The 12,789-nt window shown below is 52.9% G+C and overlaps 1 protein-coding gene across 1 annotated transcript in view; it reads right to left on the reverse strand.

Moving 5' to 3' along the window:
• The window catches only part of NOL4L (nucleolar protein 4-like), a 198,080-nt gene that overhangs the window by 30,037 nt on the left and 155,254 nt on the right, over window positions 1-12,789 (reverse strand). The window lies entirely within an intron of this gene.

Raw genomic sequence — 12,789 nt, forward strand, 5'->3', positions numbered from 1 at the left:
GGGGGGGGGTACCGTAAAGGCCAAGGTTCAAAGCTACGTCCGGCCAAGGAAAATTAAATGGGGGGGGACAACGGTCTCCGCCTCCCGCCCCACCGCCCGGCGTGCACACAAAACCCTCTTGTGACACCAACGAACAATGAGTGCATGGAAGGCCCACGGAAAACCAGGCGACGGGGGGGCCGCCACGGGGCCCTCCCGTGGTGGCAGCCTCGCCAATCGCTGCCCAGGCTCGGGAAGGGCTCTAGAATAATCTACCAATTACCACTTGGAGCATTCTGCCGGGAAGGGGGGGGGGGAGACTATTCCTGAAGCTTCCTCCCCCTCCGCAATCCAGGCGGTCCTAGAGGGACGCAGGGTTGGAGCCCCGGCTGGGATGAGTCACCCTTTGTGGTCCTCCCCTTCCCAAGAAAAAGGAAGCTGCTGTTGCTACAGAGAAATGTCCCGGTTCCCCCACACGCACACGCACGACCGCCCCCTTGCCCAGAGCCGTTCAGAACTTTGTCTGGCTGGAAGCGGAACCTCGAGAGCTTTGCCAAACATCCTAGGAGATGCCTCCCGTTAACAACAGCCAGCGAGATGCACAGGCCCCATCAATTATTCACTGCCAGAAGAGATGAGAGCGAGAGGAAAGGGGGGTGGGGTGGCGGCCGGGGGGGGGAGACCCCAACTATGGGGGGGGGGGCGGAGTCATGAGCCAGAGTGGTGTAGCGGTCAGTGTCAGACCAGGATCTGGACACAGGTTCGAATCCCCACTCGTGCCGCGGAAGCTCGCTGGGTGACCTTGGGCCAGTCGCGCGCACTCTCAGCCTAACCTACCTCGCAGGGCTTTTGTGAGGATAAGCTGGAGGAGGGGAGACCGATGCGAGCCATTTTGGGGGGCCGGTGGGGCGAAAGGCAGGGTACGAAATGAATAGCCTTAATCAGAAGCACAACGCAAGCAGATCAAGAGGAGTATAGAATCGTAGAGTTGGAAGGGACCTACAGGGTCATCTAGTCCAACCCCCTGCACAATGCAGGATATTCACAAATACACCCCCCCCCCATACACACCTCCAGTGACTCCTGCTTCACGTTCAGAAGATGGCAAAAGACCTCCAAGATCTCCGGCCAAACTGGCCCGGAGAAAAATGGCTTCCTGACTATAAAGTGGTGATTGACATTTCCCTGGCCGCATAAGAACATAAGAGAAGCCAGTGTTGGATCAGGCCAATGGCCCATCCAGTCCAACACTCTGGGTCACACAGTGGCCAAAAAGAGCAGGTGCCATCAGGAGGTCCAGCAGTGAGGCCAGGACACTAGAAGCCCTCCCACTGGTGCCCCCCCCCAAGCACCAAGAATACAGAGCATCATTTGCCCCAAAACGAGAGTTCCTATCTGTACCTTGTGGCTAATAGCCACTGATGGACCTCTGCTCCATATGTTCATCCAGTTCCCTCTTATAAGAACATAAGAGAAGCCAGTGTTGGATCAGGCCATGGCCAATCCAGTCCAACGCTTTGTGTCACACAGTGGCCAGAAACACCAGGTGCCCTCAGGAGGTCCAGCAGTGGGGCCAGGACACCAGAAGCCCTCCCACTCTTGCCACCCCCGCAAGCACCAAGAAGACAGAGCATCACCTGCCCCCGACTGAGAGTCCCTATCTATACCTTGTGGTTCATGGCCACTGATTGACCTCTGCTCCATATGTTTATCCAAATCCCTCTTGAAGCCATCCATGCTTGTAGTTGCCACCACCCAGGTGGTGTAGCGGTTAAAGCGTCGGACCGGGATGTGGGGAATCCAGGTCTGAAATCCCCCAATCTGCCACGGCAGCTCGCTGGGTGACCTCGCCCTCTCTCGGCCTAACCGACCTCGCAGGGCTGTTGTGAGGATAAAATGGAGGCGATGAAAAGGACGTCAGCCCCTTTGGGCCCCCACTGGGAGAGAAGGGGGGGGGGGGTAAGAAACCAAGTAAATAAATCAACCAGCCGGCAAAGCAGACTGAGGACTGCAGGGCAAACGTGGGAATGTGCCCACATCCAGTGTCCCCTCTAAGCTGAGTGAGTGTGAGCTAGGTCACAGCTTTTTAGCCTCCGGCTCACACATTTGTGTCTCAGCTCAGGAAGGAGGGCTCCGGAGAAAGCTAATCTATGCAGCGGCCAGATCGCTCGCTCACAACTTTAATGCCAGCAGCTCACAAAGTGGGATTTTTGCTCACGAGACTCCACAGCTCAGAGGGAACATACATTCTCCTCCAGTGTTCCCTCTAAGCTGAGATAGTGTGCGCTAGCTCACAGTTTTTTAGCGCCCAGCACACACATTTTTGTCTTCGCTCAGGAAGGAGGGCTCCGGAACAAACTAATCTATGCGGCAGCCAGATCGCTCGCTCACCACTTTGATGCCGGGAGCACACAAAGTAGGATTTTTGCTCACCAGACTCCGCGGCTTAGAGGGAGCATGGCCCACCTCTCAATCCATGGCTCCTTCTAGGTGTCCTTTTCCAACTTGAGCCTTGCTCCCTCCCCCCCAACCGCTGGCCTTTCCCCCTTCCCCCAAGGCTGGATTCGGTGGGTGTCCTCGCCAACTCCGGACAGCTGCCATCGTCATCGCACAAAGGGGCACTGTCGGGAGCTGAAAGGTGTCCCTCTGTGCCCGTCGCCCACTGGCCCTTCCCCCCCTCCGCTGCTGTCAGTCACTTCGAAGCCTCCTTTGGGGCGCCTGCAGGAGGAATGGCAGACAAAGTGGTCTCCCGCGTCGAGAGTTCCGGACCCCTTCAGCTCCCTCCGCTGTCCCGTTTGTGCCCCCCCCCCGGTGTCTGCACAGCCACGGGGACCCGTTCTTTGTTTCCAAAATGAGACATTCTGGGACGGGAGGCCAGCCTGGGAGCCACGCGTTCTTTTGCCCAGAACGTCTCCGCCTTGCTTCTTGGGGTACGGAACTAGCTTCCACTTAGTAACTTTTCCCCTACCGTAGAGAACAATGGAGGGGATGGGGGCCAACCTGTTTGGGGGCCCATAGAATTGGACCAAGGTTCTTAAAACCTGGTGGGTATCTTGGGGAGAGGCCCCAGCAGCCACCCTGCGATTTCAGAGCCTCTTCCTCAAACCCTCTCTCCTCCAGCCCTCCATGTTCTCGCCATTGACTTCAATGGCCCTTAGGATATAATGGGGCCGAATTGCCGCCAAAATTCGGCGGCATGCCGATTCAGATCAGGGGATCTGAATCGGCCCGCAGCAACCCGAAAGGGGCCCAAATGGTGCCAGACGAACCAAATGCACATCCCTACAGTGGTGACAAGAGAGTTCTGCACTTGCTTAGAGGTACTCTCCCATATCCCAGAGCCGACGACAGGCTCCAGGGCTGTTTGAACAGCCATATTTTTGCCTGAGAGACGGAACTCTTCCGCCACGCATTTGGTTGAGGCAGCGGACGTTCCACCCACCCCTCTCCCTCCCTCCCTCCAGCTTTTCTGGCCCCAAGTCTTTCGGCCCAATTTTTCCAGGCCAACTGTCCATCAGGCCTGTTCTGACTAGTCATCTGACAACTTTTATAATTTTACGGTATTCTATGATTTTATGTGTAAATTGTCATTTTAATATTGTTTTAATTGTATATTTCTCCTGCCAACCTAGCAGTTCGAAAGCAAGAAATTGCAAGTAGATAAATAGGAACCACTTCGGTGGGAAGGGAACAGCGTTCCGTGCGCCTTGGTGTTTAGTCATGCCCACCAAAGGAGAAGGGAGTCCTCACTGGAGAAGACCCTGATGCCGGGAAAGACTGAAGGTCAAAGAGGAAGGGGACGGGAAAGGATGAGATGGTCAGACAGTGTTGTCGAGGCGATGAACATGAAATTGAGCAAACTCCGGAGCATGACGGAAGACAGGAGGGCCTGGCGTGATGTGGTCCACGGGGTCGCAAAGAGTCGGACTCGACTGTGCGACTGAACAACAACAATTGTATATTTAACTGTTGTACACCGCCCTGAGCACATTGGGGAAGGTGGTATATAAATCTAACAAAATAAATAAATAAATATATTCAAGCAGTCAGACATATATTTTATATCCCACAAAGCAGCTCACATCCTCCTCCTCTATTTTACCCTCACACCAACCCTGCGAGGTAGATCGGGCTGACCGGCCCAAGGTCACCCCGCAAGCTCCCACGCCACGAGCGGGGATTCGAGCCTGGCCCTCCCAGAACCCCAGTCCCGGTCTCTAACCACGATACCACGCCGGCTCCCTCTTGCCCTCACTTCTCTGCTGCAAACGTTACATGCCTAGGGGACTTCCTGCCGGGCACATCTTTGCCACAGGTAAAGGCTGGACCCGGCCAACGCGAGCTCTCTTCCGCCCCGGAGAACTGAAACTGGCGTCGCTGCCCAAGGTACACATCCGCTTCTCGTGGCACTCTCTGACCAAAAACAGGTTGTGCCAGTTTTCGCAGCACTGTACCCTTTGATCGGGGTGCAAAGGCAGGGAGGGGCAAAAAGCTCATCTCCTGCCGCTTTTTAGTCCTTTCAGAGCAACAACAACAAAAAAGGTCTTCCGCTTCCTGCCTCGGCTGGCCAGGTGTCCCCGAAACGTTCGCAGGCGGGACAGGAAGCGACAGGCCTCCCCCACTGTTGCCACCCCGACAGCTGGCACCTAGAGGTACGCTGCCCTTGCGCACAGAGGCTCCGTTTAGACAACCGTTGACATTGACTGATTTGGGCTGCCTCGTCACTGCCTCTCCGTCGACACAAAAATCGGAAAGGTGGTAGAACACCAGCATGGCGCAACGGTTAGGGTGTTGGTTGGACTAGGCACTGGGAGACCCAGGTTCAGATCCACACTTTGCCATGGAAGCACGCTGGGTGACCTTGGGGCCAGTCACGCGCTCTCAGCCTAACCTACCTCACAGGGTTGTTGTGAGGATAAAACTGGAGGAGAGGGAGAATGATGTTAGCCACACTGGGGAGAGAAAGGCCGATAAACAGAAGCGTGTTAAAACACCGAAACAGAAACCTTTTCAATACTCTCACAAAGCAAGACCTCTCGTTCGTCCGTCTGCCTATATGAGCCAGTTTGGTGTAGTGGTTAAGTGCGCGGACTCTAATCTGGGAGAACCGGGTTTGATTCCCCACTCCTCCACTTACAGCTGCTGGATGACCTTGGGCAAGCCATAGTTCTGACAGAGTTCCGACACCAGACTGGTCCTAAAGAAGCCAGGCTAGCCATGGTGAGGGCCAGGGCCTTTTCAGTGGTGGCGCCTCACTGGTGGAACGAGCTCCCGGATGACATCAGGGCCCTGCGGGACCTTCTACAGGTCCGCAGGGCCTGTAAAACAGAGCTCTTCCACCAGGCCTTTGATTAGGGGCCGCCTTCCAAAATCGAGGCCCCCAACATCAGCGCCAACTTAACATCTAACAGCCTGGCAAGAACCCAGACTGGGGTGGTGGTTTGACCATCTAGATGCTGAGAGAACGTTGCCATTGTTGATTAGTATTATGTTTGCTGGCACTTGTTGGTACATGTTGCGGTTTAAAAGCAAGGAGATTTTTAAATTGCATTTTCTATAAACTACAAAGAAACAAGGGGGAGGGCATACTGCAAACTACAGGTGAAACTAAAGAAAACCACTAAAAACCCAAGAGATGGTGATCATACACAATGCTTACAAAATTAGTCTCTAGTAAATTAGCTTATAGTTTGCTACATTAAGTGAGTACATAGTTCTTATTGCTTAAGATTAGCATCTCCAACAAATCTGACTGTATAGAGAGCTCTAAAGAGAAATGCTTTAAATGGGTTTAAAACAGGATCTAGAGGACAAATCACAATTCATCCCCCCCCTTCTTATTTCTCAATCGATAGCTTAATTTAGGGGCAGCCGCCCCCAATTCAGAAACGGAGTCCTCGTGTATCTCGTTGTTTTAATATATTTATACATATGCTGTATAAAAACAGCGTTCCGTGCGCCTTGGTGTTTAGTCATGCCGGCCACATGACCATGGAAATGTCTTCGGACAGCGCTGGCTCTTCGGCTTTGAAACAGAGATGAGCACCGCAACCCTAGAGTCTGATTCGACTGGCTTTCGAGCAAGGGAACCTTTACCTTTTTACATATGCTGTAAGCCGCCCTGGGGGGCGGGGGGGGCGGGATAAAAATTAAACAAATGATACAGAAATAAATTCAGAGGTGGGTTTGCCCTTGCCTGCCCCTGCATAGCTACCCTGGACTTCCTTGGTGGACTCCCATCCAAGCACTGGCCAGGATTAACCCTGCTTAGCTTCAGAGATCCAACGAGGTAGCGGGCTGCACCATGCTGCCTTCCGTGTCTGCCCCGTACAGTCCTGGGAAAAAAAAGCCCCCCCCCCCCCCCCCCCGGATCCTCTTCTGCCTTGACGGACCCACCTTTCTCTGCTCTGACCTCACGGTGTCATGCTTGGGCTCCCTTCCAGCATCCAGTGCTCTGCGGCCAAAAGCCAAAAGCCTTCGTTTCTCCGTCCTGCTCAGACTCAGCAACACCCTCCTGAAATCCTGTCCCCTTCGAGCAAGGACGACCCTCCCTCCCCTCTCCGTCCTCTTCCTGGGCATTCACAGGGCCACCTTCGGCCACCCAAAGGTCCCTGAAACAATTCTGTCTATAAGAACATAATTGAAGCCAGTGTTGGATCAGGCCAATGGCCCATCCAATCCAACAGTCTGTGTCACACGGTGGCCAAAAATACCAGGTGCCATAAGGAGGTCCAGCAGTGGGGCCAGGACACCAGAAGCCCTCCCACTGTTGCCCCCCCTCCAAGCACCAAGAATACAGAGCATCCCTTGCCCCAGAGCTCCTATCTATACCTTGTGGCTAATAGCCACTGATGGACCTCTGCTCCGTATGCTTATCTAATTCCCTCTTGGATCTGTCTAATGCTTGTAGCCGCCGCCACCTCCTGTGGCCATGAATTCCATGCGTTAATCAGTCTTTGGGTGAAGAAGGACTTCCTTTTGTCCGTTCTAACCCGACTGCTCAGCAATTTCACGGAGTGCCCACAAGTTCTTGTCTTGTGAGAAAGGGAGAAAAGGACTTCTTTCTCGACCTGCTCTATCCCACGCATAAACTTGTAAACCTCGATCATGTCACCCCTCAGCCGTCATTTCTCCAAGCTAAAGAGCCCCAAGCGCTCTAACCTGTCTTCATAGGGAAAGTGTTCCAACCCTTTTATCTGTCTAGTCTTTCCTGCCCCACGGTCTGAAAACACCGTCCCGGAACTCTCTCTGGTCCTTCAGATTCCTTTTTGGGGTGCAGCGGGGGGGTGGGGGGGAGCAGCAGCCGAGAAACAGGTTTTTAAAACCACTGGGCTTTCTGGACACAGCCATTTCCAGCTTCCATCCGGTCTGGCACAACGTCTCAATCCTCATCCTCTACCGAAACGATGCCCAAGTAAGTAGAGGTGGAGTACGGGGGGGGCAGAGAGTGGACGAAGAAATTTTTTTCCTCCCTCTCCCAAAATGCTACAACTGGAGTGCATCCAGACGGGCAGTAGGTTCAGGACAGACAAAAGGAAATACTTCTTTGTGCAATGACTAATTAGAATGTGGAATTCGCCGCCAGAGGATGAAGTGAGGGTCACAAGAATAAACCGCTTTAAAAGAGGATTAGACAGATACATGGAGGATAAGTCTGTCGAATGGCTACTCGCCCTGGTGACTGAGGGGAACCTCCACATTCAGAGGCACTGATCCGCTGAATCCCAGAGCCAGAAGGCAGCATCCGGATAAGGCCTCAGCCTCTCTGCCCTGTTCTTGGCCCTCTTATGTTTTCGGCTGAACATTAGGAAGAACTTCCTAGCAGTTAGAGCAATTCCTCAGTGGAACAGGCTCCCTCGGGAGGTGGTGGGCTCTCCTTTGGAGGTTTTCACACCTGACAGCAATGTGGATTCTGTGAACTTAGACAGACCATGAGAGGGAGGGCAGGAAGGGTTGCCTCAGTGCTTAGTTCTTGTGGCCCTTTTTTACATGCGCAGGGAAATGCTGATTGCCACTTTGGGGTCAGGAAGCAATCCTGGAGGGTTTTTTTTGCCATCTTCTGGGTGTGGAACAGCAGTCACTAGAGGTGTGGAGGGGGAGGTATTTGTGAATTTCCTGCATTGTACAGGGGGTTGGACCAGATGACCCTGGAGGTCCCTTCCAACTCTATGATTCTAAGATTCTATGTTCTATGCTCTTAAATATCTGATCCCACATGAAACTTCTTCCCCTCCGTCGCCCTCCCCCTCCATATTCTCCCCCTCTTTCTGTGACTTCCTTCTCTATCAAGTTTTAGACTGTAAACCCCTCAGGGCAGAGATCCGTCTTCCAGTTTGTTTCGTCGCCAGGAACCCCACTTGAGAACCTTCAAGGTCTCTGAGGAGCTCTCTGAAATGCACTTCCTTAAGAACATCCCCTGTTGGATCCAACTAAGGGTCCACCTGACGTTCAGAGGTAGACTGTCTCTGAACATGGAGGTTCTGCTTGAATCAAGGCTGACCAGACCAGGGCAGAAAGAGAGACATGTGCCAGGGACAGTCTTTTAGTACGACTTCCAGTTCGTTGAAAAGCTATTCTCTGTACACAGCATCAGAGACCCAGACTAACACACACACCCATGCCATCTTCCTGTGCCACTGCCTGGAATCTCTTGCCTGAGCGTTATCCTCCAAGCGTACATTTGTAAATCTTTGGCATGGCTCAGGGGAGCCAATTAGTGTTAATGGGCTTGGCATGGAAGGAAGCAATCTTCAGAGCCGGCAGGGCAGGTGGAGGTCACGCCAGGCGACACAGAGTGCGGGACGTGGGCACCACAGTGCGCAGCCGGGTAGTCAGTGCCCTCTGCGACAGGCAGGCTGTGCTCCCATCCTCTCACAGAGAATTGCACCCAATTATTGTAGCAGGCCTCTTCTCTGCTCAATGCCTCCTTTCTTCCTCTCCCCTTCTGCAGGTTTTTTTTTGCAAAAACAAGGGACATGATTGTCGTTATTTCCACTGTATTTGAAGAAGTGAGCTCTGAATCACCAAGGCTCATAACTGGAATAAATGTTCAGGCGGCTAGCCATGTTGGTCTGAAGCAACAGAACAACGTTTGAGACGACTGAGGGGTGACATGATCGAGGTTTATAAGATTATGCATGGGAAAGAGCAGGTAGAGAAAGAGGTACTTTTCTCCCTTTCTCACAATACAAGAACTCGTGGGCACTCCATGAAACTGCTGAGCGGTCGGGTTAGAACGGATAAAAGAAAGTACTTCTTCACCCAAAGAGTGATTAACACATGGAATTCACTGCCACAGGAAGTGGTGGAGGCTACAAGCATGGACGGCTTCAAAAGGGAATTAGATAAGCATATGGAGCAGAGGTCCATCAGTGGCTCTTAGCCACAAGGTATATATAGGGACTCTGGGGCAAGGGATGCTCTGTTAATTCTTGGTGCTTGGGGGGGACGGCTTCTAGTGTCCTGGCCCCACTGGTGGACCTCCTGATGGCACTGGTATTTCTGGCCACTGTGTGACACAGAGTGTTGGACTGGATGGGCCTTTGGCCTGATCCAACATTGGCGTCTCTTATGTTCTTATGTTCTTACTAGAAATAAGGCCCGTTGTGGAAATAAATACAACGAGATCTAGAAAAAGGCTCTGGGAGAGTGCTCTGGCTTTGGGCAAACAGTGTCAGTCTGCTTTTAAAACATGAACCTGGGACCTGCACACCACCAGCATACAGCAGGTTCCATATGCAACTGACATTCCAACTGCCTTGCGGGGGCGGGGGGGGGGAGTTTGAGGTGTGGAATGGAGTGAAGTCCAATCAGCTTCCATATGCAAAAGACCAGGTTGTCGCAGCAGTTGTGGTGTGGGCGGACCCGGGCTTTGCCTTCTGATTGGTGGTGATATATGCTGAGGAGCAGTGCCATCAGCCATACACTAAGGGAGTGCATTTTAGAATTAGAACTTTGGCACCCCAGTGGCACCCTTTCAGACCAGCAAAGTTCAATTCTGGATGTAAGCCAGATATCTGATGAAGCGTGCATGCACACAAAACCTTACACCCAGAATTAAAGTTTGCTGGCCTTAAAAGGTGCCACTGGATAAACGTTCTTAGTTTTTAAGGTAGGGTCTTTGGGTCTGGGTCGGGAAATTCCTGCAGATTTTGGAGGGTGGAGTCTGGGTTTGGGGAAGGGGAGGGACTTCAGCAAGATATAATGCCACGGCGTCTCCCCCCCCTCCAGAGCAGCCATTTTCTCCAGGGGAAACGACTCCGGTCACCTGGAGATCGGCTGTAATCAGTGTTCCCTCTAAGCTGAGTTATAGTGAGCTAGCTCACAGTTTTGTAGGCTCCGGCTCACACATTTGTGTCTCAGCTCAGGAAGGAGGGGTCCAGAGAGAAATAATTTATTGCAGCAGCCAAATCGCTCGCTCACAACTTTAATGCCAGGAGCTCACAAAGTAGAATATTTGCTCATGAGACTCCACGGCTTAGGGGGAACATTGGCAGTAATCCCAGGAGATCTCCAGCTGGAAACTGGAGGCTGCCAACGCTATGTTACGGTGCCCGCCGGACTTTGGTTTTGTGCCACTGCAAATGAGGACTCCGCTCCCAACAAAATGTAGCCGGGCACAAGGAAAGCAGGGAAGCAGAGCCTTGGGGAACATCCGTGGGACACACGCACACACCCACCCGCCGCCCGTGATGCCCATCGCCTTTCCTGGGCGTGTCTGGGCAGGCTGAGTTGTGTTGCAGAAAGAGAAGAAGAAGAGATTGGATTTATACTCCACCCTTCACTACCCAGAGGAGTCTCAGAGTGGCTTCCAAACTCCTTTCCCTTCCCCTCCCCACAACAGACACCCTGTCAGGTGGGTGGGGCTGAGAGAGCTCTCTCGAGGACTGCCCTTGAGAGAACAGCTCCGGGAGAACTTGTGACTGACCCAGAGTCACACCAGCAGCTGTATGTGGAGGAGGGGGGAATCAAACCCGGTTCTCCCAGATTATTATTATTATTATTTATTTGCATTTATTATTTATTATTTATTTGCATTTTTACCCCGCCCTCCCCGCGAACGGGCTCAGGGCGGCTGGAGTCCGTGCACTTAACCACTTAACACAGTATCAGAGACCCAGACTAACACAGCCTTAACACAGCATCACAGACCCAGAGATTAGAGTCTGTGCACATAACCACGACACCAAACCGGCTCTTAACCGCTACACCACTACACCAAACACCAAGCAAGCGTTAACTATTTCATTACCATTCTTCTTTCAAATGTTCTACTGACGTGGTTCGTTTAAATCATTTGCGCCTCACCTTCCTCCCCAACGGGGACCCAAGGCGGCTTGCGTCATTCCCCTCTCTTCCACTGTATCCCCACAACAACAACCCTGCGAGGTAGCAGTAGAAAAGAGCGAGAGTCCAGCAGGACCTTAAAGGACTAACGGAATATGTGGCAGGGGGAGGAGCTTCCGTGAGTCACTGAAGAAGTGAGCAGTATCTGAAGAAGTTCCTGGAGATTCAAGGGTAGAGCGATAGAGGGGGATTGGGGCAGGGAGGGGGGCTCGGCGGTTTATAACGTTGTAGCGTCCACCCTCTGGGGCGGCCGTGTTCTCCAGGGGAACAGACCTCGGTCACCTGGAGAGGAGTTGTAATTCCAGGGGATCTCCAGGCCCCACCTGGAGGTTGGCAAACCCTAGCCACTGGCAGCATCACCATTGCAAAGGAGATGAGGTCTGAGAAGCAGGGTTCTCTCTCCATAAAGGTTTCTGTGATGGGCCCGTTTGGTGTCGTGGTTAACTGCGCTGACTCTGATCTGGGAGAACCGGGTGGGTGAGCTTGGGTCAGTCACAAGTTCTCTCAGAGCTGTCCTTGGAAAAGAGCCGTTTCTGTCAGAGCTCTCTCAGACCCACCTGCCTCACAGGGTGTCTGTTTAGGGGAGGGGAGGGGAAGGGAAAGGAGTTTGTCAGCCGCTCTGAGACACCTCTGGGTAGTGAAGGGTGCAGGGTATAAATCCAATCTCCTCTTCTTCTCCTTCTCTCTTGTATGCTGGAAGAAAGCACTGCCCTTTGAGGGAAGGACCCCATGGTCCCTCTAGCTTTCCCTTTAATATCCATTCAGCCAGTACCTCCAGCCAATACCAGGTGATGTTATTCACCACCACGCCATGAATAGCTTCAGCTGCCAATTTCCATACAGGAACCTGTATTCAAAGGACAGGCCGTTTTTCTCCTGGCTAGTTTGGTGTCGTGGTTAAAGAGCAGCGGACTCTTAATCTGGGAGAACCGGGTTTGATCCCCCACTCCTCCACTTGCACCTGCTGGATGACCTTGGGCAAGCCGTAGTTCTGATAAGAGCTGTCCTTGAAAAAGAGCAGTTTCCGCCAGAGCTCTCTCAGCCCACCTACCTCACGGGGTGTCTGTTGTGGGGAGGGGAAGGGAAAGGAGTTTGTAAGCCGCTCTGAGACTCCCTTGGGTAGTGAAGGCGGGGTATAAACCCAATCCAGTTTGGTGTAGTGGTTAAGTGCGCAGACTCTAATCTGGGAGAACCTGGTTTGATTCCCCACTCCTCCACTTGCACCTGGCTGGATGACCTTGGGCAAGCCACAGTTCTATCAGAGCTCTCCCAGCCCCACCTATCTCGCAGGGTGTCTGTTGTGGGAAGGGGGAGGGAAAGGAGTTTGTAAGCCACTCTGGGACTCTGAGCGAAGGGCGGGGTATGAATCCAATCTCTTCTTCCTCTTCTTCTAGAGGTGGCAAGCAAACCACGCCCAGCCGGGTGGGCCCAACAACTGGGGGGGGGGGAACACCCTCCACCCAG

Source organism: Gekko japonicus, unplaced genomic scaffold, assembly GCF_001447785.1.
Source record: "Gekko japonicus isolate JY-2015 unplaced genomic scaffold, Gekko_japonicus_V1.1 scaffold291, whole genome shotgun sequence".
Classification (NCBI taxonomy): Eukaryota; Metazoa; Chordata; class Lepidosauria; order Squamata; family Gekkonidae; genus Gekko; species Gekko japonicus.